This window comes from Pseudophryne corroboree, chromosome 11 (assembly GCF_028390025.1).
Source record: "Pseudophryne corroboree isolate aPseCor3 chromosome 11, aPseCor3.hap2, whole genome shotgun sequence".
Lineage (NCBI taxonomy): Eukaryota > Metazoa > Chordata > Amphibia > Anura > Myobatrachidae > Pseudophryne > Pseudophryne corroboree.
Window position 1 is genome coordinate 206,479,989 of NC_086454.1, and position 22,751 is coordinate 206,502,739.

Sequence of the window (22,751 nt, forward strand, 5' to 3'; positions counted from 1 at the left end):
CCAAACTTCCCTCCAAGTGTCTGCATGGGCGCAGCCATCTTGGATTCTGTCAGCTGATCATTTCCACCAATCTGTTCTCAGTATTGATAATCTGCATAATTGCCTAGCCAATCCCTTCCTTGCTGCAGGTATAAATACACTGTGCCTGAGCAAGGAAGGCGTCAGTGCTTTGGTTGTCAAACCTAGTTCCTGTTTGTCTCTCTCCTGTGATTGTCTTCCAGGTTCCAGCTCCTGTCTCAAGACTTCCACCATAGAGACCCGCACCAGCATTCCACCTGCGGTGTAGCCTGACTCTCCGATCCATTGTGGATTCATCTGTTTCCAGCTACAACATTACCTGCTTCCAGCCCAGCTTCCAGCAGAGTACAGCTTCTCTTAAAGGGCCGGTGTCTTTTCTACAGTTTACCACTCTCCACCGGTATTATTATTTCTCCGCTCTCAAACTCTACATTTCATTCATATTGCATCGCTCTCAAGCTTCATTTATTATTTAACTGGTTCCAGCCAGTATCCACTCCGTGCCAACATCTGTCTGGTTCCAACCAGAACCCACAGCAGCTATTTTATTTTACAGCAGTCCAGCTTTCCCTGGAACACCAGCTGGTACGATCCTGGGCTTTCTTCATTGCTACAGTCAGGCCTGGTAAGGACTTTCCAACTCGCAGATAATAAGAACTGTCTCATACTACCAGAGCTCTGTGGCCCCTGCCACCCTGTAGTACCCAGGAACTGTATTATTTCTCTGCTGATTTTATGTTTCTTTTACTGCTACTGTGATGCATGGAGTTTGTCATAAATAAACATCATTGACTTTTATTCAAGTTGTCGTGGTCACGCCTTCGGGCGGTTCTTCTTCATGTTACTTACATGTCCAGGGGTCTGATACAACCTCCCAGGTTCCGGTACATCTCAGCCCCTACAACTGAGGCTGCCTCCCGTCAGCTCAGGCCCTCAGTTGTGACAAAAGGCACCAGTAATTGAGAATCACCCTACATTTGAAAGAGACTTTCCTCCTCCACTTGTCCTCCCTGTGACATCAAGGAGGTCATAATTGCGGAGGAGACGGTGGATGTGTGGCTGGCTTGGGAAGGGTAGTGTCACGATCCGGGTATCTGGACGCCATTACTTGCCTTTTAGATGTCTCCTGAGGCTGGCTCAGCGTTCCAGGGCCGGATTTCATCTGTAATACTGATGTCTACATTCTGCTTCCCTCTCCTGTCACCCTGAGACGCTGTCACAGCGGCGCCATGTTTGCTTTCTGAATGGCGTCTCCCGTCCTCCGCGGCCTCCGCCGCCGTTCCTGTGTTCCAGTATGCAGGATATCAGAGTGGCGCCTCATGCCAGCCGCGGCCTCCGCTGTCGTCCGCGTGGTTCTAGTGTGCAGTCATCAGTCTGGCGTCTCCTGTCCTCTGCAGCCGGCGCCGCCATTGCTGCTAAGTTTCCACATGGATTACCAAACCAACTTTCCCTCCAAGTACCTACATGGGCGCAGCCATGTTGGATTCTGTCACCTGTTCAATTTCCACCAATCCGCTGCTCCACTGAAATCTGCATAATTGCCTAGTCAATCTCTTCCTTGCTGCAGGTATAAGTATTCTGTGCCTGAGCAAGGAAGGCGTCAGTGCTTTGGTTGTCAAACCTAGTTCCAGTCTGTCTCTCTCCTGTGGTTGTTTTCCAGGTTCCAGTTCCAGTCTCCAAGCTTCCACTAAAGAGACCCGCTCCAGTCTACCACCTGCGGTGCAGCCTGACTCTCCAGTCCTCTGGGACTCATCCGTTTCCAGCTACAGATTCACCTGCTTCCAGCACTTAGCTTCCAGCAGAGATCAGCTCTTCTTAAAGTGCCGGTACCATTTCTGCAGATTTCCATTTACCACCGGTACTAATATTTCACCGCTCTCAAGCTCCATATATCATTTATATTTCATCACTCTCAAGCTTAATTTATCATTTGGCTGGTTCCATCCAGTATCCACTCCGTGTCTACATCTGTCTGGTTCCAACCAGTACCCACAGCAGCCACTTTATCTACAGCAGCCCAGCTTCCCATGGAACATCAGCTGGTATGATCCTGGGCTATCTCCATTACTACAGTCGGGCCTGGTAAGGACTTTCCATCTAGAGGATAATAAGAACTGTCTCATACTACCAGAGCCCTGTGGCCATTTCCATCCTGTAGTACCCAGGAACTGTGTCATATAACTGCTGATTTTACGTTTTTCTTTTACTACTGCTGTGTTGCATGGAGTTTGTCAAATAAACATCATTGACTTTTACCTTGGTTGTCGTGGTCACGCCTTCGGGCAATCTTCCTACGTGTAACTTACATGTCCAGGGGTCTGATACAACCTCCCAGGTTTCTCTACACCTCAGCCCCTACAACTGAGGCTGCCTCCCGTCAGCTCAGGCCCTCAGTTGTGATAGTTAGCACTGACCATATGAATCCAGCTGGAGACCAGGATCAAGCGGCCTGGCCGATGCAAGAACTTTCAGCCAGACTCGAACATCAGGAGGCTGCACAGGGCCACATCATCCGCTGTCTCCAGGATCTCTCTACTCGGCTGGATGGGATTCAGACAACCCTCCATGGATCAGGCGCGTCCGGTGCGTCACCCACAGTGACTCCAGCTGTAACCCCACCCACCTTACCCATTTCTGCTCCACGTCTTCATCTTCTAACGCCAGCAAAATTTGACGGATCTCCAAGATTCTGCAGGGGATTTCTCAACCAGTGTGAAATCCATTTTGAGCTACAACCTGGCAATTTCCCCAGTGATCGTACTAAAATTGCCTACATTATTTCTCTTCTCAGTGGCTCAGCCCTTGACTGGGCATCACCATTATGGGAGAAGTCTGATACCCTGCTGTCCTCCTATACTGATTTTGTAACAACATTCAGGCGCATCTTCGACGAGCCAGGCCGGGTAACTTCAGCTTCATCTGAGATTCTCCGTTTACGCCAGGGATCGCGTACTGTAGGACAGTATCTTATACAGTTCAAGATCCTGGCATCCGAACTGGCATGGAACGACGAGGCCCTGTATGCTGCATTCTGGCATGGCTTATCAGAGCGCATCAAGGATGAGTTAGCTACCAGAGACTTGCCCTCTAAGTTGGATGAGCTAATCTCACTATGCACGAAAGTTGATCTCCGGTTCAGAGAAAGAGCAACTGAGCGAGGAAGATCATCTGCTCCAAAATCTTCTGCTCCTCCTCCTCGTCAACCGTCTCCATCCAGGGATGAGCCCATGCAAGTTGGTCATTCCCATCTATCTCCTGCTGAGCGCCGAAGACGTCTTTCTGAGTCTCTCTGTCTCTACTGTGCAGCTCCGTCTCACACCATCAATGCCTGTCCCAAACGTCCGGGAAACTTCAAATCCTAGCTCGCCAGGGAGAGGGCCGGCTAGGAGTAATGATCTCCTCTCCATCTCTTCATGATTGTAACCTCCCAGTCTCGCTTCAAATTGCTCAACGTTACAGGAACGTCATTGCCCTCCTAGATTCCGGAGCAGCTGGGAATTTCATGACTGAAGCATATGTTAAACGGTGGTCCCTACCCAACGAGAGACTTCCCTCGTCCATTTCCTTGACTGCTGTGGATGGCAGTAAGATTTTTGACGCAGTTATTTCTCTAAGGACTCTACCAGTTCGTCTGAGAGTGGGAGTTCTTCATTCAGAATTTATTTCTTTTCTAGTGATTCCAAGAGCCACACATCCAGTGGTTTTGGGCCTTCCATGGCTCCGTCTCCACAATCCATCGATTGACTGGACGACTATGCAAATACTGGCATAGGGTCCCTCCTGTGCTGAGACATGTTTGTTTAAAGTACTTCCTGTTTGTTCTTCCTCCTCCAGGTCGTCTGATGTTCCACCTCCTCCATATCAAGATTACACGGACGTGTTCAGTAAAGCTTCTGCTGGAGAGGACTGGAGAGTCAGGCTGCACCGCAGGTGGTAGACTGGAGCGGGTCTCTTTAGTGGAAGCTTGGAGACTGGAACTGGAACCTGGAAAACAACCACAGGAGAGAGACAGACTGGATTTGGTAAGATTAGCTTACCAAAGACGCATTCCATGGAGGAGTACATCAAAGAGAACCTGGCGAAGGGTTTTATTCGACCTTCCTCTTCTCCAGCTGGCGCAGGCTTCTTTTTCGTAAAGAAGAAAGACCTTCCTCCTCATAGGGAATGGGACTGTCCAATTGATCTCATCCCAGGGAAGGTTCCACCTCGAGGCCGAACTTATCCGTTGTCCTTACCAAAGACGCATTCCATGGAGGAGTACATCAAAGAGAATCTGGCGAAGGGTTTTATTCGACCTTCCTCTTCTCCAGCTGGCGCAGGCTTCTTTTTCGTAAAGAAGAAAGACGGTGGCCTGCGGCCGTGCATCGATTACAGAGGTTTGAACGACATTACTATCAAGAACCGATATCCTTTACCCCTGATTACAGAGCTCTTCGATAGAGTTAGCGGAGCAACCATCTTTACAAAGTTGGATTTGAGGGGTGCCTACAATCTCATCCGGATCCGTGAGGGTGACGAGTGGAAGACCGCCTTTAACACCCGTGATGGACATTGAGTACCTCGTCATGCCCTTCGGATTGAGCAACGCTCCAGCTGTCTTCCAGCATTTCGTGAATGAGATCTTCAGAGACATCTTATACCGCCATGTCGTGGTTTATCTAGATGATATCCTTATCTTTGCCAATAATCTAGAGGAACATCGTTTCTGGGTAAAGGAGGTTCTGTCCCGTCTCCGTGTCAATCATCTCTATTGCAAATTAGAGAAATGTGTCTTTGAAGTCAAATCCATTCCGTTTCTAGGTTACATTGTGTCCGGTTCCGGACTAGAGATGGATCCTGAGAAACTACAAGTAATCCAGAATTGGCCGATACCCTTAACCCTCAAAGGGGTCCAGAGGTTCTTAGGGTTCGCCAATTACTACAGAAAGTTTATACAAGACTTTTACACCATTGTGGCGCCTATCACTGCGTTGACTAAGAAGGGTGCTAATCCGTCCAAGTGGTCTGAAGAAGCTACGCAAGCTTTTCATCTATTAAAACAATGGTTCATCTCTGCACCAGTTCTGAAACAGCCTGACATCGACTCTCCTTTCATCTTAAAGGGTGAATGCCTCCTCCGTTGGAGTAGGAGCGGTGTTATCCCAGAGGGCTAAAGATGGCCATCTACATCCTTGCAGTTTCTTCTCCTGGAAGTTCTCCCCAGCTGAGAGCAACTATGCCATTGGCGACCAGGAGTTGCTAGCCATCAAGCTCGCTCTAGAGGAGTGGAGATATCTGTTGGAGGGAGCTTCTCATTCAATCACTATACTTACCGACCACAAGAATCTTTTATATCTGAAAAACGCACAATGTCTTAACCCTCGTCAGGCCAGATGGGCACTTTTCTTTTCCAGGTTCGACTTTAAACTCCAGTTCTGTCCGGGCTCTCAGAATCGCAAGGCCGATGCCCTTTCCCGCTCTTGGGAGCAAGAAAATGAGTCAGAGTCTTCAGACAAGCATCCAATTATTAATCCGTTGGCATTCTCCACGGTAGGGATGGACTCTACGCCCCCACCAGGGAAAAGTTTTGTGAAGCCGGTGTTAAGGAAGAAGCTCATGCATTGGGCCCATGCTTCCCGTTTTGCCGGACATACAGGCATTCAAAAAACCCTTGAGTTTATCTCTAGGTCCTATTGGTGGCCAACTCTGAAGAAGGACGTCATGGAGTTTATTGCATCTTGCCCAAAGTGTGCCCAACACAAAGTATCACGCCAGTCTCCTGCGGGGCAACTGGCTCCATTATCTATTCCCCGTCGACCGTGGACCCATTTGCCGATGGACTTTGTTACAGACCTGCCTATGTGCAACAAGTTCAATACCATCTGGGTGGTAGTTGACCGGTTCACCAAGATGGCACATTTCATTCCTCTCACCGGTCTTCCGTCAGCTTCCAAGTTGGCTCAAGTGTTCATACAAGAGATCTTCCGACTCCACGGTCTTCCTGTAGAGATCATCTCAGATCGAGGAGTACAATTCGCAGCCAAATTCTGGCGAAGTTTGTGTCAAGCCCTCCAAGTCAAACTAAAGTTTTCCACAGCTTACCATCCTCAGACCAATGGTCAAACTGAGCGGGTGAATCAGGACTTGGAGGCCTTCCTCCGCATCTATGTGTCTTCCTCTCAAGATGACTGGGTTCAACTACTTCCCTGGGCCGAGTTCTGCCATAACAACCAATATCATTCCTCATCTTCTTCAACACCATTCTTCACTAACTATGGATTCCACCCTAAAGTTCCAGAATTCCAACCGCTTCCAGCAACTTCTGTTCCAGCAGTGGATATCACCTTGCGTCAGTTTGCAAACAACTGGAAGAATGTACGAGCGGCTCTGCTCAAAGCATCGTTCAGGTACAAGAAGTTTGCTGATAAGAAGCGTAGAGCGGTTCCTGCTCTCAAGGTGGGTGATCGTGTGTGGTTGTCCACAAAGAATTTGAGGTTAAGAGTTCCCAGCATGAAGTTTGCACCTCGTTACATCGGTCCTTTCAAAATTGAACAAGTCATCAATCCTGTTGCTTACAGACTCCAGTTACCTCCCTTCTTGAAAATACCTAGAACATTCCATGTTTCCCTTTTGAAACCGCTGATTCTTAATCGGTTTCATTCTACACTTCCTCCGGCTCCGAAAGTCCAGACTCAATGGGGAGTTGAGTATGAAGTTGCCAAGATTCTGGACGCACGTCACCGTTACGGTCAATTACAGTATCTTATTGACTGGAAGGGCTATGGTCCTGAGGAACGCTCTTGGACCAATGCTTCAGATGTCCATGCTCCTGCCTTGGTACGGAATTTCCACTCCAAGTTTCCTCAAAAGCCGAAGAAGTGTCCTGGGGCCATTCCTAAAGGGGGGGTGCTGTCACGATCCGGGTATCTGGACGCCATTACTTGCCTTTTAGATGTCTCCTGAGGCTGGCTCAGCGTTCCAGGGCCGGATTTCATCTGTAATACTGATGTCTACATTCTGCTTCCCTCTCCTGTCACCCTGAGACGCTGTCACAGCGGCGCCATGTTTGCTTTCTGAATGGCGTCTCCCGTCCTCCGCGGCCTCCGCCGCCGTTCCTGTGTTCCAGTATGCAGGATATCAGAGTGGCGCCTCATGCCAGCCGCGGCCTCCGCTGTCGTCCGCGTGGTTCTAGTGTGCAGTCATCAGTCTGGCGTCTCCTGTCCTCTGCAGCCGGCGCCGCCATTGCTGCTAAGTTTCCACATGGATTACCAAACCAACTTTCCCTCCAAGTACCTACATGGGCGCAGCCATGTTGGATTCTGTCACCTGTTCAATTTCCACCAATCCGCTGCTCCACTGAAATCTGCATAATTGCCTAGCCAATCTCTTCCTTGCTGCAGGTATAAGTATTCTGTGCCTGAGCAAGGAAGGCGTCAGTGCTTTGGTTGTCAAACCTAGTTCCAGTCTGTCTCTTTCCTGTGGTTGTTTTCCAGGTTCCAGTTCCTGTCTCCAAGCTTCCACTAAAGAGACCCGCTCCAGTCTACCACCTGCGGTGCAGCCTGACTCTCCAGTCCTCTGGGACTCATCCGTTTCCAGCTACAGATTCACCTGCTTCCAGCACTTAGCTTCCAGCAGAGATCAGCTCTTCTTAAAGTGCCGGTACCATTTCTGCAGATTTCCATTTACCACCGGTACTAATATTTCACCGCTCTCAAGCTCCATATATCATTTATATTTCATCGCTCTCAAGCTTCATTTATCATTTGGCTGGTTCCATCCAGTATCCACTCCGTGTCTACATCTGTCTGGTTCCATCCAGTACCCACAGCAGCCACTTTATCTACAGCAGCCCAGCTTCCCATGGAACATCAGCTGGTATGATCCTGGGCTATCTCCATTACTACAGTCGGGCCTGGTAAGGACTTTCCATCTAGAGGATAATAAGAACTGTCTCATACTACCAGAGCCCTGTGGCCATTGCCATCCTGTAGTACCCAGGAACTGTGTCATATAACTGCTGATTTTCTTTTACTACTGCTGTGTTGCATGGAGTTTGTCAAATAAACATCATTGACTTTTACCTTGGTTGTCGTGGTCACGCCTTCGGGCAATCTTCCTACGTGTAACTTACATGTCCAGGGGTCTGATACAACCTCCCAGGTTTCTCTACACCTCAGCCCCTACACCTGAGGCTGCCTCCCATCAGCTCAGGCCCCCAGTTGTGATAGGTAGCTGGTTTGAGGAGGAGATTGGAAAGTGGGGGAAGGGTGCGTGGATGGGGTTGGGGGTTGACGAAACGGGGAGGGTGGACAGTTTGATGAGGAGGGGTTTGAGGAGGATGGAAAGTGGAGGAAGGGTAGTTGGATTGGGCCTGAGGTTGCAGATAACCGGAATGATAGCTGATATGTGGAGTACTAGATGTAGGGTAGGTGGGTGGTGGTGAACTAAAGGTCAATGGGAGATGAGGAAAATATGCTTGAGGTTCTGGCCTATGAACGCTCCACTCTGGTGTCAGATGCCCTGAGAGTGTTTGGTACAAAACCTGCAACACCAGGCGCTGGCACTCTACTTGCTGCTGCGCAGAAACCTTCTGCATAGTTTTGCTCACATATGAAGCAAAGTCGTCAAACTCATCTGGTTTACGTAGCAGCTGTGAATGGGCCTCTACTAGGAGAGGGTCTTCTACAAATTTTGTTTTCCGTGGCTTCCTCTTGCCAGTAGGTTGCGGCGGAGAGGTTGGTTCCTCTGGGGAGGTGTTGATGAGGCCAGGGGTACGGCTGAGGTCTTCTTCAGGTGTCTGTAGGGTAAAGAGAAACATATTTAGTGGATAGTCAAACTATTTTTTTTTTCTTTTACAGTTCCCTACAAGCGTGGCAGAATGGCAAGTTTTTACAGAGGACTTTGACAGGCGCTGGAATTACCCAAACTGTGGTGGTGCAATAGACGGGAAACATGTGCGCATCACCAAACCCACCAACAGTGGGTCGGAATACTACAATTACAAGGGCTACTTTAGCATTGTTCTCATGGCGGTAGTCAATGCAAACTATGAGTTTATTTTCCTGGATGTTGGGAAAAATGGTCGTTGCTCGGATGGTGGATCGTTGAAAAAACAAGATTTATGGTAAGAAATTACCGTTGTTAAATCTCTTTCTGCGAAGTACACTGGGCTCCACAAGGAATTACATCGGGGTGTAGAGTAGGATATTGATCCGAGGCACCAACAGGCTCAAAGCTTTTGACTGTTCCCAAGATGCACAGCGCAGCCGCCTCTATAACCCCGCCTCCATGCCAGTGAGCTCAGTTTTGTTAACCAGCCCTATGCAGTAGCAGGTACCAGAGACTACAACCGATCGTAGCCAATAACACCACACACTCACCGCAGGAGAGGGTGTCAGTAGCTATGCCAATACCAACCCAAAAAAGCTAAGTGCGTCAGGGTGGGTGCCTTGTGGAGCCCAGTGTACCTCGCAGAAAGAGATTTAACAACGGTAAGTTCTTACCATAAATCTAATTTTCTGCTGCAGGGTACACTGGGCTCCACAAGGAATTACAACGGGGATGTCCCAAAGCAGTTCCTCACGGAAGGGGACGCACTGTAGCGGGCACAAGAACCCGGCGTCCAAAGGAAGAATCCTGGGAAGCGGCGGTATCGAAGGCATAGAACCTTGGAAAACGTGTTCCCGGAGGATCACGTAGCCTCCTTGCACAACTGTTCAAGGGTCGCACCACGGTGGGCCGCCCAAGAAGGTCCAACCGACCGAGTAGAATGGGCCTTAATGGTAGCAGGAGCTGGACGACCAGCCTGTACATAAGCATATGCAATCACCATTCTAATCCATCTAGCCAGGGTCTGCTTAATAGCAGGCCAGCCACGTTTGTGAAAACCAAACAATACAAAAAGAGAATCAGATTTCCTGATGGAGGAAGTTCTCTTCACATAGATACGGAGAGCCCGTACCACATCCAAAGACCGTTCTTTGGGAGACAACTCAGGAGAATTAAAGGCCGGAAATACAATCTCCTGGTTAAGGTGGAAAGAAGATGCCACCTTAGGCAAATAACCTGGCTGTGTTCGAAGAACCACCCGGTCACAGTGAAAAATCAAATAGGGATACTTGCAGGACAAGGCACCCAAGTCCGAGACCCTTCTAGCTGAAGCAATAGCCAGCAAGAATAGGACCTTATGGGAAAGCCACTTAAGGTCAGCAGAGACAAGAAGCTCAAACTGAGACACTTGCAAGGCCTCCAAAACCACCAACAAGTCCCAAGGGGCCACAGGTGGCACATAAGGAGGCTGAATCCTCAACACACCCTGAGTGAAAGTATGGACATCAGGTAGGGTGGCAATCTTTCTCTGAAACCAAACCAACAAGGCAGAAATGTGAACCTTGAGGGAGGCCAGACGCAGGCCTAAGTCCAGACCCTGTTGTAGGAAGGCCAACAGTTTGGCCGTGATAAACTTGGAAACTTCATAATTGTGAGACGCACACCAAGTAAAGTAAGCATTCCAGACCCTATGGTAAATCCGAGCAGAAGCCGGCTTACAGGCCTTCAACATAGTTTGAACGGCCACCGCAGAAAAACCCTTGGCCCTCAGGACGGAAGCTTCAAGAGCCATGCCGTCAAAGCCAGACGGGCCAAGTCCTGGTAAACACAAGGACCTTGAACGAGGAGGTCTGGTCGTTGTGGAAGTAGAAGGGGACAATCTAGCAAGAGGCCCTGTAGATCGGAGAACCAGTGCCGTCTGGGCCACGCTGGAGCTAGCAGAAGTAGGTTTCCTCCTTCTTGCTTGAACTTCTGTATCACTCTGGGCAGGAGTGACACCGGAGGGAACACATACGGCAGCCGAAAGTTCCATGGGATTGACAGAGCATCCATGAATGCTGCTTGAGTATCCCTTGTCCTTACTCCGAAGACCGGAACCTTGTGATTGTGTCGAAACGCCATCAGGTCCACATCTGGGAGGCCCCACTTGTCCACGAGAAGTTGAAACACCTCTGGATGTAGGCTCCATTCTCCGGCGTGCACGTCCTGACGACTGAGATAGTCCGCCTCCCAGTTCAGAACACCCGGAATGAACACTACTGATGGCGTTCTGCCCACTGAAGAATCCTTGATACTTCCCTCATTGCCATGCGGCTTCGTGTGCTGCTCTGATGATTTATGTATGCCACCGTGGTTGCGTTGTCCGATTGCACCTGAACAGGTCAGTTCTGAATGAGATGCTGGGCCAGTGTCAATACATTAAACACTGCCCGCAGTTTCAGAATATTTATCAGGAGTAGAGACTCCTCTTTGGTCCACCGACCCTGAAGAGAGTGTTGTTCCAACACCGCGCCCCAACCCCTCAGACTGGCATCTGTCGTCAGGAGGACCCAGTCGGATATCCAGAACGGACGGCCCTGCTCAATTGATGGTCCTGCAGCCACCAGCTCAGTGACAGGCGGACCTCCGGAGATAATGAGATCATGTGAGATATTATCCGGTGAGGCAGGCTGTCCCACTTGGTCAGAATTAACTACTGCAGAGGGCGAGAGTGGAACTGAGCATACTCCACCATGTCGAAAGCCGACACCATGAGACCCAGCACTTGCATTGCCGAATGTATAGACACTTGCGGACGAGATAGGAAGCATCGAATCCTGTCCTGAAGCTTCAGGACTTTCTCCAGAGACAGGAACAACCGTTGGCTGTGAGTGTCCAATAATGCTCCCAGATGTAACATGCTCCGAGCAGGAACCAGGGAGGATCTCTTCCAGTTGATCAGCCACCCGTGGACTGTCATGCACTGGACCATCAGATTGAGATGACACAGGAGAAGTTCTGGGGAATTTGCCAGGATCAACAAATCGTCCAAGTACAGTAGGATCCTGACCCCTTGACAACAGAGTGTAGCCGTCAGGACCGCCATTACTTTGGTGAAAACTCGGGAGCCATTGTCAAACCAAAGGGTAATGCCCGAAATTGGTAATGAAAGTTGCCCACCACAAACCGCAGATACTGTTGATGAGAAACCGCAATAGGAATATGCAGGTAGGCATCCAGTATGTCCAGGGAGACCATATAGTCCCCAGGCTCCATGACCAGAACAATAGAGCGCAGTGTTTCCATACGAAACTTGGAGACCCGCACATGCTTGTTCAAGGACTTCAGATTGAGAATGGGCCGCGAGGACCCGTTCGGATTCGTGACTAGAAACAGCGTGGAATAGTACCCCTAGACTCTCTGAGCTAGAGGCACCTGTACCACCACTCCTGTGACCAGAAGGGAATGTACCACTGAGTGCAACGTGTTTGCTTTTGGCAGATCCAGAGGCACATCTGTCAGGCAAAACCGCCTCAGGGGATGATTCTTGAAGGGCATGGCATAACCTCGAGCGACGACTTCCCTCGCCCCCAGGCATCTGAAGTGGTCTTCAACCATTCCTGGGCAAAACCTAGAAGTCGGCCCCCCACCTTGGGATCCCCCAGAGGGAGGCCCGCCCCGTCATGCGGCAGGCTTGTTAGTTTTGGAAGCTGGCTGACGGGCAGCCCAGGCATGCTTTGGTCTGGGCTTGTTTGGGCTGGAAGCACGAGATTGCTTTGGGTACGCCTGACCTTTTGCTTTACCTGGAGTATGAAAGGGCCAAGGGAAAGTACTTTTAGCCTTCTGTGCGGAAGGAGCCGTACTAGGTAGGCAAGCTGTTTTAGCCGTAGCCAGATCAGCCACAATCTTATTTAAGTCTTCTCCAAAGAGAATGTCTCCTTTGAAAGGAAGCACCTCCAGGGTTTTCTTGGAATCCAAATCCACCGACCAGGATCTCAAGCAAAGGATACGTCTGGCCAAGACGGACACAGTAACAGCCTTGGCCGCGAGCACCCCGGCATCGGAGGCCACCTTCTTAAGGTACAGAGAAGCCGTGGTAATAATATATGAGAGACATTGTCGAGCATGCTCAGACGCGTCGGCAGACAGTTCCGCCTTGAGTTCCTGAGCCCACGCCTCAACAGCTTCAGCAGCCCAAGTCTCTGCAATTGTTGGCCTATCCACAGCCCCAGTTAGGGTATAAATCACTTTTAAACAGCCCTCCACACGTCTATCCGTCGGTTCCTTCAGAGAGGTGACTGTGGTTACTGGCAGAGCAGAGGAAACAACCATACACGCCACATGAGAATCTACAGGCGGTGGGGTTTCCCAATTTTTACACACCTCCGCAGAGAGAGGATAGCGAGCCAACAGTCTCTTATTCGGTGTAAACTTTGTCCCCGGATTTTCCCAGCATTCCTGACGTATGTCAACCAGGTGTTTAGAGTAAGTTAAACCTGTTTAACCACCTTCTTACGCTAAAACCTATCCGGTTTCTTGGAGACCGTTTCAGGCTCAGAATCATCAGACACTTGAAGAATGAGCCGAATCGCCTCAATCAAATCCGGGGCACCCACGGATAACTTCCCTTCCCCTTCTGAAACATCAGCGTCAGTGTCAGCGGGGTCAGTTAAAGCCGTGGATTGGGAGGCGGTAATGGCCCGTTTAGAAGACGACTTAGTCTTAGGCGGGCGAGAGTGAGACTTAGATTTAGTCATAGATCGGTTCAAATGCTGCAGCTGAGTGGAAAGCTGATCCGCCCATGGCGGGTTCACAACAGGGACCATAAACTGTTGCAATGGAACAGGTGGTCCCACAGGGAGCGTCAATTTAGTCACAAGCGTGCTTAGCAATGTGGAGAATGTAGCCCAAGGCGGATCCTGTGATGTCCCAAGCGCTACTGACCCACTGGGGGTGCAATGAACCCCCTGGACTTGAACTCTCAGCTGCTAAATTATCCTCTGTTGCGTCTGCGGCCTCACTACCACGCAGTGTGGGAGAGGCCCCAACGTCGTTTCCACGTGTAGCAGACATAACTATGTGCACAATAATGGGCAATCCGGTACAAGGTGTAGCAGCACTATACCTAGCAAGAACTCTCAGATGGCACAGACCGGAGGTTCAAAAGATATAGAATATATGGTGACTATAAATCACAAGCAAAAATACCCCGACAGTATATCTTGTGATATAATCCTACATTGAAAATAGAAAAACCTGAAACACTTGGCCCCCTCAGGTATAGCAATATAGGAGTAGCACGCTGAGTGAAATACCCTGCAATAAGGCAACCACACAGCAGCTACATGCGCACACACACACACACACATATATATATCAGTAGCAGATCTTGCCACGGGCAAGCAGGACTTTTGCCCGGGGCGCCGCCTTCCGGAGGGCGCCACACCGTGGCAAGATCCGCCACTGCTGCCCGCTGTGTCCCCCGTCCGCCTCCGCTGCCCGCTGTGTCCCCGCCTCCTGTGAAGGGAACTAGACGCTACGCGTCTAGTTTCCCTTCGTGGAGTGTACCTTTGCTGAGCGGTGCACGATGACGTCATCGCGCACCGCTCAGCATTCAAGCGGCGCTAGTAATGTACAGGGGGCGTAACTGACCACGCCCCCTGTATTAGGCCACGCCCCGTTTCCTGCCCGGGGCGCAGAGCGGGCTTGAACCGGCCCTGATATATATATATATATATATATATAAATAAAGCATCAAAGCAGCCGGCACTCCCCTTGCTGGTATACCATCTGCTCCAGTGCCCTCCATGAGATGAAACATCCAGGAATAATGAAGAAAATCTGGCGGCACTCAGGAGACTTTTCAACCAGTGATTAATTTAATGGAGTAACATCCAACAATTGTTTCGGGCCTCCGCCCGTCGTCAGGGATCTTCCCTGACGACGGGCGGAGGCCCGAAACAATTGTTGGATGTTACTCCATTAAATTAATCACTGGTTGAAAAGTCTCCTGAGTGCCGCCAGATTTTCTTCATTTTATATATATATATATATATATATATATATAGGTCACAAGTGTACCGTGCAGAAATTATGTACCATAAACTGCACTGGACTAGCAATACAAAGTAATACTCAGTATGGCTATATGTGATAACTATAGATATAACAAACACAGTAAGCACTGGATGTATATCACAGGGTGTTTGTACCACAGTTTGTACCACACAACCCTGAAGGTATGCACTCTTTTTTAACTAATACAGTCCCAGTTAAAGGTAGAAAACTCAAGTGTCCTGTAGGAAGCACAGCACTGGCAGTAAGGTGGTTCCACAGAGGAGGATTTGCCCAGCAGTCCCAGGAACAGCAAGGCTCAAGCTGTAATGGCCGCTGACCAGGAGTGAAGGAGAAGGAGACAGCTCCAGGGCGGGAACATTGTAGAAATGGCACCCTGGGGCTGGGGGGAGGGGCCTCAGGTCTGGCCTGCTCCCCCTGCTGGCATCCCCACCGAGTGTGCGGGCAGAACATAAAATGGGGGAATTGTACTAAAATCCCCCTGACCTGTGCCCCAAATAATACCCTGGTGGCTAGTGGAGTAAGCTGCCCAGTAATCGGTGCCCACGGCAGCGCGCGCGTGGCCCGCCTCCCACGGCCGTGCTGGATCACGGTAAAGTGCGGCACAGGAGCCCCTTACCTCCCCCTTGTCTGCGGCCCCGTGATCCCGGAGACGACGGCGTGTGTGTGACTCACAGTCAGGAAGAAGCCTTCGTTTCCGCTGCAGTGACCCGGCAACCCCAGCGCGGGAGTATACAGCGCCGCTGGGGGTGATGGAGCTGCATGCTGAGAAGTCTCTAAGACTTTACCAGCAGCAGCCCTTGAAGTTTTCAAACAGAAACTTCTGTTCAGTCATTAAAATTACTTTGACAAACGCTTCTTAAGGCAGCCACTTGTAAAGTGCCTGCTACTTCAAGGCACCAACTTAAAAACTGAGCTCACTGGCATGGAGGCGGGGTTATAGTGGAGGCAGCGCTGTGCATCTTGGGAACAGTCAAAAGCAGTGAGCCTGTTGGTGCCTTGGATCAAGATCCTACTCTACACCCCAATGTAATTCGTTGTGGAGCCCAGTATACCCCGCAGCAGAAATAGGATTTTAATTACCTACTGGTAAATCCTTTTCTCGTAGTCCGTAAAGAATGCTGGGGTCCATGGGGTATAGACGGGTCCACCAGGAGCCATTGGCACTTTAAGAGTTCAATAGTGTGGGCTGGCTCCTCCCTCTATGCCCCTCCCACCAGACTCTAGAAACTGTGCCCGAGGAGACGACATACTTCGAGAGAAGGAATTACACAGATATGCCGGAAAAACCGTAAATAACGCAGAACTTACCTAGGAACCAGGCAAAACTGAACAATAAAACCAAAGCTGGAAAACGCAGCGCTGGTCAGGCGCCCAGCATCCTCTACGGACTACGAGAAAAGGATTTACCGGTAGGTAATTAAAATCCTATTTTCTCTTACGTCCTAGAGGATGCTGGGGTCCATATTAGTACCATGGGGATGTACCAAAGCTCCCAGTATGGGAGGGAGAGCGCGGAGGCTCATGCAAGACTGCTTGACCAAACTTGAGGTCATCAGAGGCCAAAGTATCGAACTTGTAAAACTTGGCAAACGTGTTCGACCCAGACCAAGTAGTCGCTTGGCAAAGCTGTACAGCCGAGACACCCCGGGCAGCCGCCCAGGAAGAGCCCACTCTATGAGTAGAGTGGGCCTTAACAGATCTTGGACACGGAATTCCTGCCGTAGAATATGCATGCTGGATAGTGAACCTGATCCAGCGTGAAATCGACTGCTTAGAAGCAGGACACCCAATTTTCTTGGGATCATAGAGGACAAACAGAGAGCCAGTTTTTCTATGACGAGCTGTCCTCTTCACATAAATCTTCAAAGCTCTCACAACATCAAAGGCCTTTGAAGTAATTAAGGAGTCAGTAGCCACTGGCACCACAATAGGTTGGTTGATATGGAAAGCCGATACAACCTTAGGCAGGAACTGTAGACGAGTCCTAAGTACCGCCCTATCGTCATGGAAGATCAGATAGGGACTTTTACAAGATATAGCCCCCAATTCCGACACACGTCGAGCAGAAGCTAAGGCCAACAAAGTGACCGCCTTCCATGTGAGAAACTTGATGTCCGCCTCCAGTAGAGGCTCAAGCCAAGCTGATTGCAAGAACTGCAACACCACATCAAGATCGCAGGGTGCCGTTGGTGCCACAAAGGGAGGCTGGATCTGCAGAACCCCTTTCAAAAAGGTCTGAACCTCAGGGAGGATAGCCAACTGTTTTTGGAAGAAGATGGACAAAGCAGAGATCTGGGCCTTGATGGAGCCCAATCTCAGTCCCATATCCACACCTGCTTGCAGGAAAAGAAGAAAACGTCCAAGTTGAAACTCCACCACAGGAAATTTCTTGGACTCACACCAAGAAACATATTTTTTCCAAATGCGATGGTAATGTTTATACGTTACCCCCTTCCTAGCCTTTATCAGGGTAGGAATGACCTCACTCGGGATACCCTTCCGAGCTAAGATCTGGCGTTCAACCGCCATGCCGTCAAACGTAGCCGTGGTAAGTCTTGATAAGCGAACGGCCCCTGCAGTAGGAGAGCCACCTGAAGAGGTAAAGGCTTGGGATCTTCCAGCAGAAGATCCGCATACCAAGCCCTCCGTGACCAGTTCGGAGCAATGAGGATTGCCAGAACCTTTGTTCTTCTTACCAGTTGAAAAACCTTTGGTATCAGAGGACGTGGAGGGAACACATACACTGACGTGAACACCCACGGTGTTACCAGTGCGTCTACCGCCACTGCCTGTGGGTCTCTTGACCTGGAACAGTACCTCTCCACAGCTTCTTGTTGAGGCGGGAGGCCATCATGTCTATATGAGGAACCCCCCACCAACCTGTTACCTCCTCAAACACCTCCGGATGGAGGCCCCACTCTCCCGGATGGAGATCGTGTCTGCTGAGGAAGTCTGCTTCCCAGTTGTCTAATCCCAGAATGAAGATTGCTGACATCGCCACCGCGTGCCTTTCTGCCCAGAGAAGGATTCTTGACACCTCTGACATGGCAGCTTTGCTCTTCGTTCCGCCTTGTCGGTTCATGTAGGCCACTGTGGTCACATTGTCCGACTGCACCTGAACAACCCGATCATGTAAAAGGTGTGCTGCTTGTAGAAGGCCGTTGTACACGGCTCTTAGTTCCAGAATGTTTATCGGGAGAAGGGATTCTTGATACGACCACCTTCCCTGGAAGGTTTCCCCCTGAGCGACTGCGACTGCTCCCCAACCTCTTAGACTTGCATCCGTGGTTAGAAGGATCCAGTCCTAATCTCCGAACCTTCGGCCTTCCAGAAGGTGTGGTAGTTGTATGTGTAGGTGAGATCCCGACCACTGGTCCAAGAGATCCAGCTGAAAGGATCGAACATGAAACCTTCCGTACTCGTAAGAGGCAAACATCTTTCCCAGAAGGCGGATGCCTAGACATCTAGGACCATTGATTGAATCACCAATGCTTTCTCCACAGGCAGAAACACCCTCTGCACTTCCGTGTCTAGGATCATCCCCAGGAAAGACAGCCTCCTTGTCGGCTCCAGATGAGACTTTGGAAGGTTCAGGATCCAACTGTGCTCCTTGAGTAGATGTGTCGTGAGAGCAATGGATTGCAACAACTTCACCCTGGACGACGCCTTGATAAGGAGATCGTCCAGATACAGAATTATGTTCACCCCTTGCTTGCGTAGGAGAACCATCATTTCCGCCATCACCTTGGTGAAGACCCTTGGTGCTGTGGAGAGGCCAAACGGCAGCACCTGAAACTGATAATCATCCAACAGTGCAAACCTGAGGTATGCCTGATGCAGTGACCAAATGGGAATGTAGAGGTATGCATCCTTGATGTCCAGGGACACCAGGAACTCCCCCTCCGTCAGACCTGAGATGACAGCTCTCAGAGACTCCATCTTGAATTTGAACTCCCTGAGGTAGGGGTTCAGGGATTTCAAGTTCAGAATTGGCCGTACCGAACCATCCGGCTTCAGTACCATGAAAAGGTTTGAATAGTAACCTTTGTTCCACCGATGAGGTGGAACTGGAACAACTACCCTGGATACTACCAATTTTTGGATAGCTTCCAGAAGAATTGTTCTGTCCGCCGGCAGAGCTGGCAAGCCTGACTTGAAGAAACGGTGAGGTGGGAGACCTTGAAACTCCAGCCTGTACCCTCTGGACACTATATCCAGTAACCAGGGGTCCAGGCCAGACGACACCCAGACGTGGCTGAAATGCCGGAGTCTTGCCCCACCTGACCTTCCTCCAGGCCTAGCTGTCCACCGTCATGCGGAGTACTTTGGGGTATCAGAAGCAGGCTTCTGGTATTGGGAACCTGCAGGAGCCTGCTTCTTTCCTTTAGCACGACCACCTCTGAAGAAGGTGTTCGAAGGCTTGTTCTTTCTAGGCCTCGCGGGCCGAAAGGGCTGTGACGTGGCTGGTGCAAAAGGCTTCTTTGTAGCCGGTGCAGCTGAGGGGAGAAAAGGAGACTTACCCATGGTTGCTGTGGCAATCCACGCATCCAGCACCTCCCCAAAGAGCCTGACCTGTATACGGTAGGTCCTCCATGGTCTTCCTGGATTCCGCGTCCGCAGACCATTGGCGCAGCCAGAGACCCCTGCGAGCCGAGACAGACATGGAGGAGATCCCCGCAGCCATGGAACCCAGGTCCTTCATGGAGTCTACCAGGAACCCTGCAGAATCCTGAATATTACTTAAAAATAAATCTACGTCACCTTTATCCATAGTATGTCGATTCCTCTGACTGGTAATACCACCTGTTTGGACATCCTAGAGACAAAGGCGTCGACTATCGGCGGAGACTCCCACTTTTTTCTATCTTCCTCTGGGAAGGGAAAAAGCAACCAAGACCCTCTTAGGGATCTGGAATTTTTTCTCTGGATTTTCCCAGGCTTTTTCAAAGATAGCATTTAATTCCTTAGATGCTGGGAAAGTGAGGGGGGCTTTTTACTGTCTGTGAAAAAGGCAAGGTCTCCTCAACCTGCTCGGGAGTTGTGTCAGTAATGTGTAACACATCTCTCATGGCCTCAATCATCAACTGCACCCCCTTAGCAAGTGATGCTGTCCCCCTCGACACATCCCCATCACCGTCTGCAGTGTCAGAATCTGTGTCCGTGTCATCCTGCATAATCTTGGCAAGTGCACGTTTGTGAGAATGTACTGCAGGGGACCCCGAGTAAGCAGTATCAGCCCATACAACCATAGAGGATTGCAGTACCTGAGTGGCATGCTCAGTTCTAGCAACCCTATCTGAAATCTGAGAAATAGTCCCCCTAAGAGAGGCTAACCATTCCGGCTCTCTAGCTGGGATCTGCACTACAACAGTGCAATCCTGATTACATGGGATGGGATCTTCCTGGGAAGATAAATCCTCTGCAGCATATGAAACAGAGTCTCTAGACATGTTTGCAATTTCACACCAATCACTCCACATACACACAGGGTACTGGGCAGAGTTTCCCCCACCAAGAATGGCAGAGACACAGAGATTAGAGCCAACCCACACACAGCGCTATTATAGGTATAGGGAGACCCCAAACCAGCGCTGACTGTGTCCCTTAATAGGTGACACAGCCTTTACATAGCCTCCCCTCCCTTCTACAACCCCCTGGTACCGTACAGATAGCTGGAGGTGCTCTGGAGGGACTGTTCTTCCATTGGCAGTGTGTCTGCAGGCAGGAAAATGGCGCTGAACGCTGCTGGGTCCGCTCTGAGCAGAAGCTCCGCCCCCTTAATGGCGCTGTCTTCCCACTCTTCTGAGATTATACAGGCCTGAGGATTTTGTGCTGGCTGAGATCCGCAGACCTCGACAGGCTTGAGTTGGTCAGTAATGCACCCGGTGTGTAACTCAACCAAACAGAGATGTGACTTGTGTGGTTTTTAGATGAGAAAAGCTGATGGGTACCCCGACACTCACAATCAGAGGGTGGTTGAGAAACCCATCAAGGTATCTTTCTCTCCTTAAGGTGGAAATAATGAACCAATATAGCGTACCCTAACTCACAATTCGAGATACTTTGTGACTCTTATCAAGGTATCTTTAGGTTCCAGATGAAGAATGGTACTTCTGACTTGAACCTTGTAGTTTTTCAATGTCCCCGAAAAAAATGTAACTCCCACAGCTGAGTAAAAAAAGGGCGTTACAAATATTTATTTAACAATACATGAAATAAAAAAAACATGTGGAAAAAACCATATGCAACAGCACATAAAGCAATGGGATAAAAAGAGCAAAGAGGAATAGTAACACCCACTTGCAAAAATTAAAATTGGAAAAAAATGAGATAATTTTCAATATAAAAATCCAGATAGTAATAGGCTACTCACACTCCTGGTGGAGTATGACAGCAGGAGTGTGAATAGCCTATTACTATCTGGATTTTTATATTGAAAATTATCTCCATTTTTTCCAATTTTAATTTTTGCAAGTGGGTGTTACTATTCCTCTTTGCCCTTTTTATCCCATTGCTTTATGTGCTGTTGCATATGGTTTTTTCCACATTTTTTTTTATTTCATGTATCGTTAAATAAATATTTGCAACCCCCTTTTTTTACTCCGCTGTGGGAGTTAAAAAAAATTCGGGGACATTGAAAAACGACAAGGTTCAAATCAGAAGTACCATTCTTCATCTGGAACCTAAAGATACACACAGTATCTCGAATTGTGAGTTGGAGTACGCTATATTGGATCATTATTTCCACCTCTTTGGTTGAGTTCCACACTGGGTGCAATACGAGTGGTAGAAGTCATCACCTCTATAAAGAAACCCTGATGTGTTTATTGCCCTCGTTTTAAGTGTGAGTGGGGTACGCTTTGGAATCACTCCAGTCTTCTAGAGGCACTAATATATATTTTATTGATTATAAAAAGTGTCAACAAAACTTACTACACATTGGTCGCCTTTTGTTATTTTGTTTTCTTTCATGTGATCTATATTGGAGACTTAATATCCAAATAGTCTGAATTGAGGAAACAACCTAGATAAAGAAAACCCTTTATTCAACCCAAAAGGGATGTAATGGTGATATCATATTAATTATTTGAGCGCTTGTGGTGTATTGCAGTTTTCAAATTTCTGGTTTCTGTTTGCATATTTAAATGTGGTGACAATTTCTGAAATCTGTTACATTTAAGCTGCATAGCGCCAGTTTGGACTACTCCCTAAACATTTTTTCTGTTGAGTTGGTCAGTGTAGGGTCAGGTGCACCGAAGTACCGCTGAGCTGTCCGGGAGCGCAGTTAGTAGTGCGCTCCTACCCTTAAGCCGCCCTATTCACACTGACCCCCCACTTGTAAGGGGGGACAGTGACTCACTCACCACACTTCAGCTCTGCAAGGGGGTGGCGGGTGGCAGCTGGGGTGAGCGTTCCCCTGTGGCGGGGCGCGAGCTGTCCCCTCTGGAGCTCAATGTCCAGTCAGCGGAGACAGTAGCTCAGACCCTGTAGGGTGGACACTGCTCCCCCCCAGTCCTTTGTTGCAGGCAGGCTGTTGCCAACAGCCTCCTGTAGAAAAATAAACTCTAAAATAAACTTTTTCTAAGAAAGCTCTGTAGAGCTCCCCTAGCTGTGACTGGCTCCTCCGGGCACATTTTCTAAACTGAGTCTGGTAGGAGGGGCATAGAGGGAGAAGCCAGCCCACACTGTTAAACTCTTAAAGTGCCAATGGCTCGTGGTGGACCCATTTATACCCCATGGTACTAATATGGACCCCAGCATCCTCTAGGACGTAAGAGAAATACGCGCTTCTATGATAGGCTCACCACCAATTCCATTCATCTGCCGCCTGTGGAGCAAACAAAGAATGGCCTGGGATTTGTGTTCGT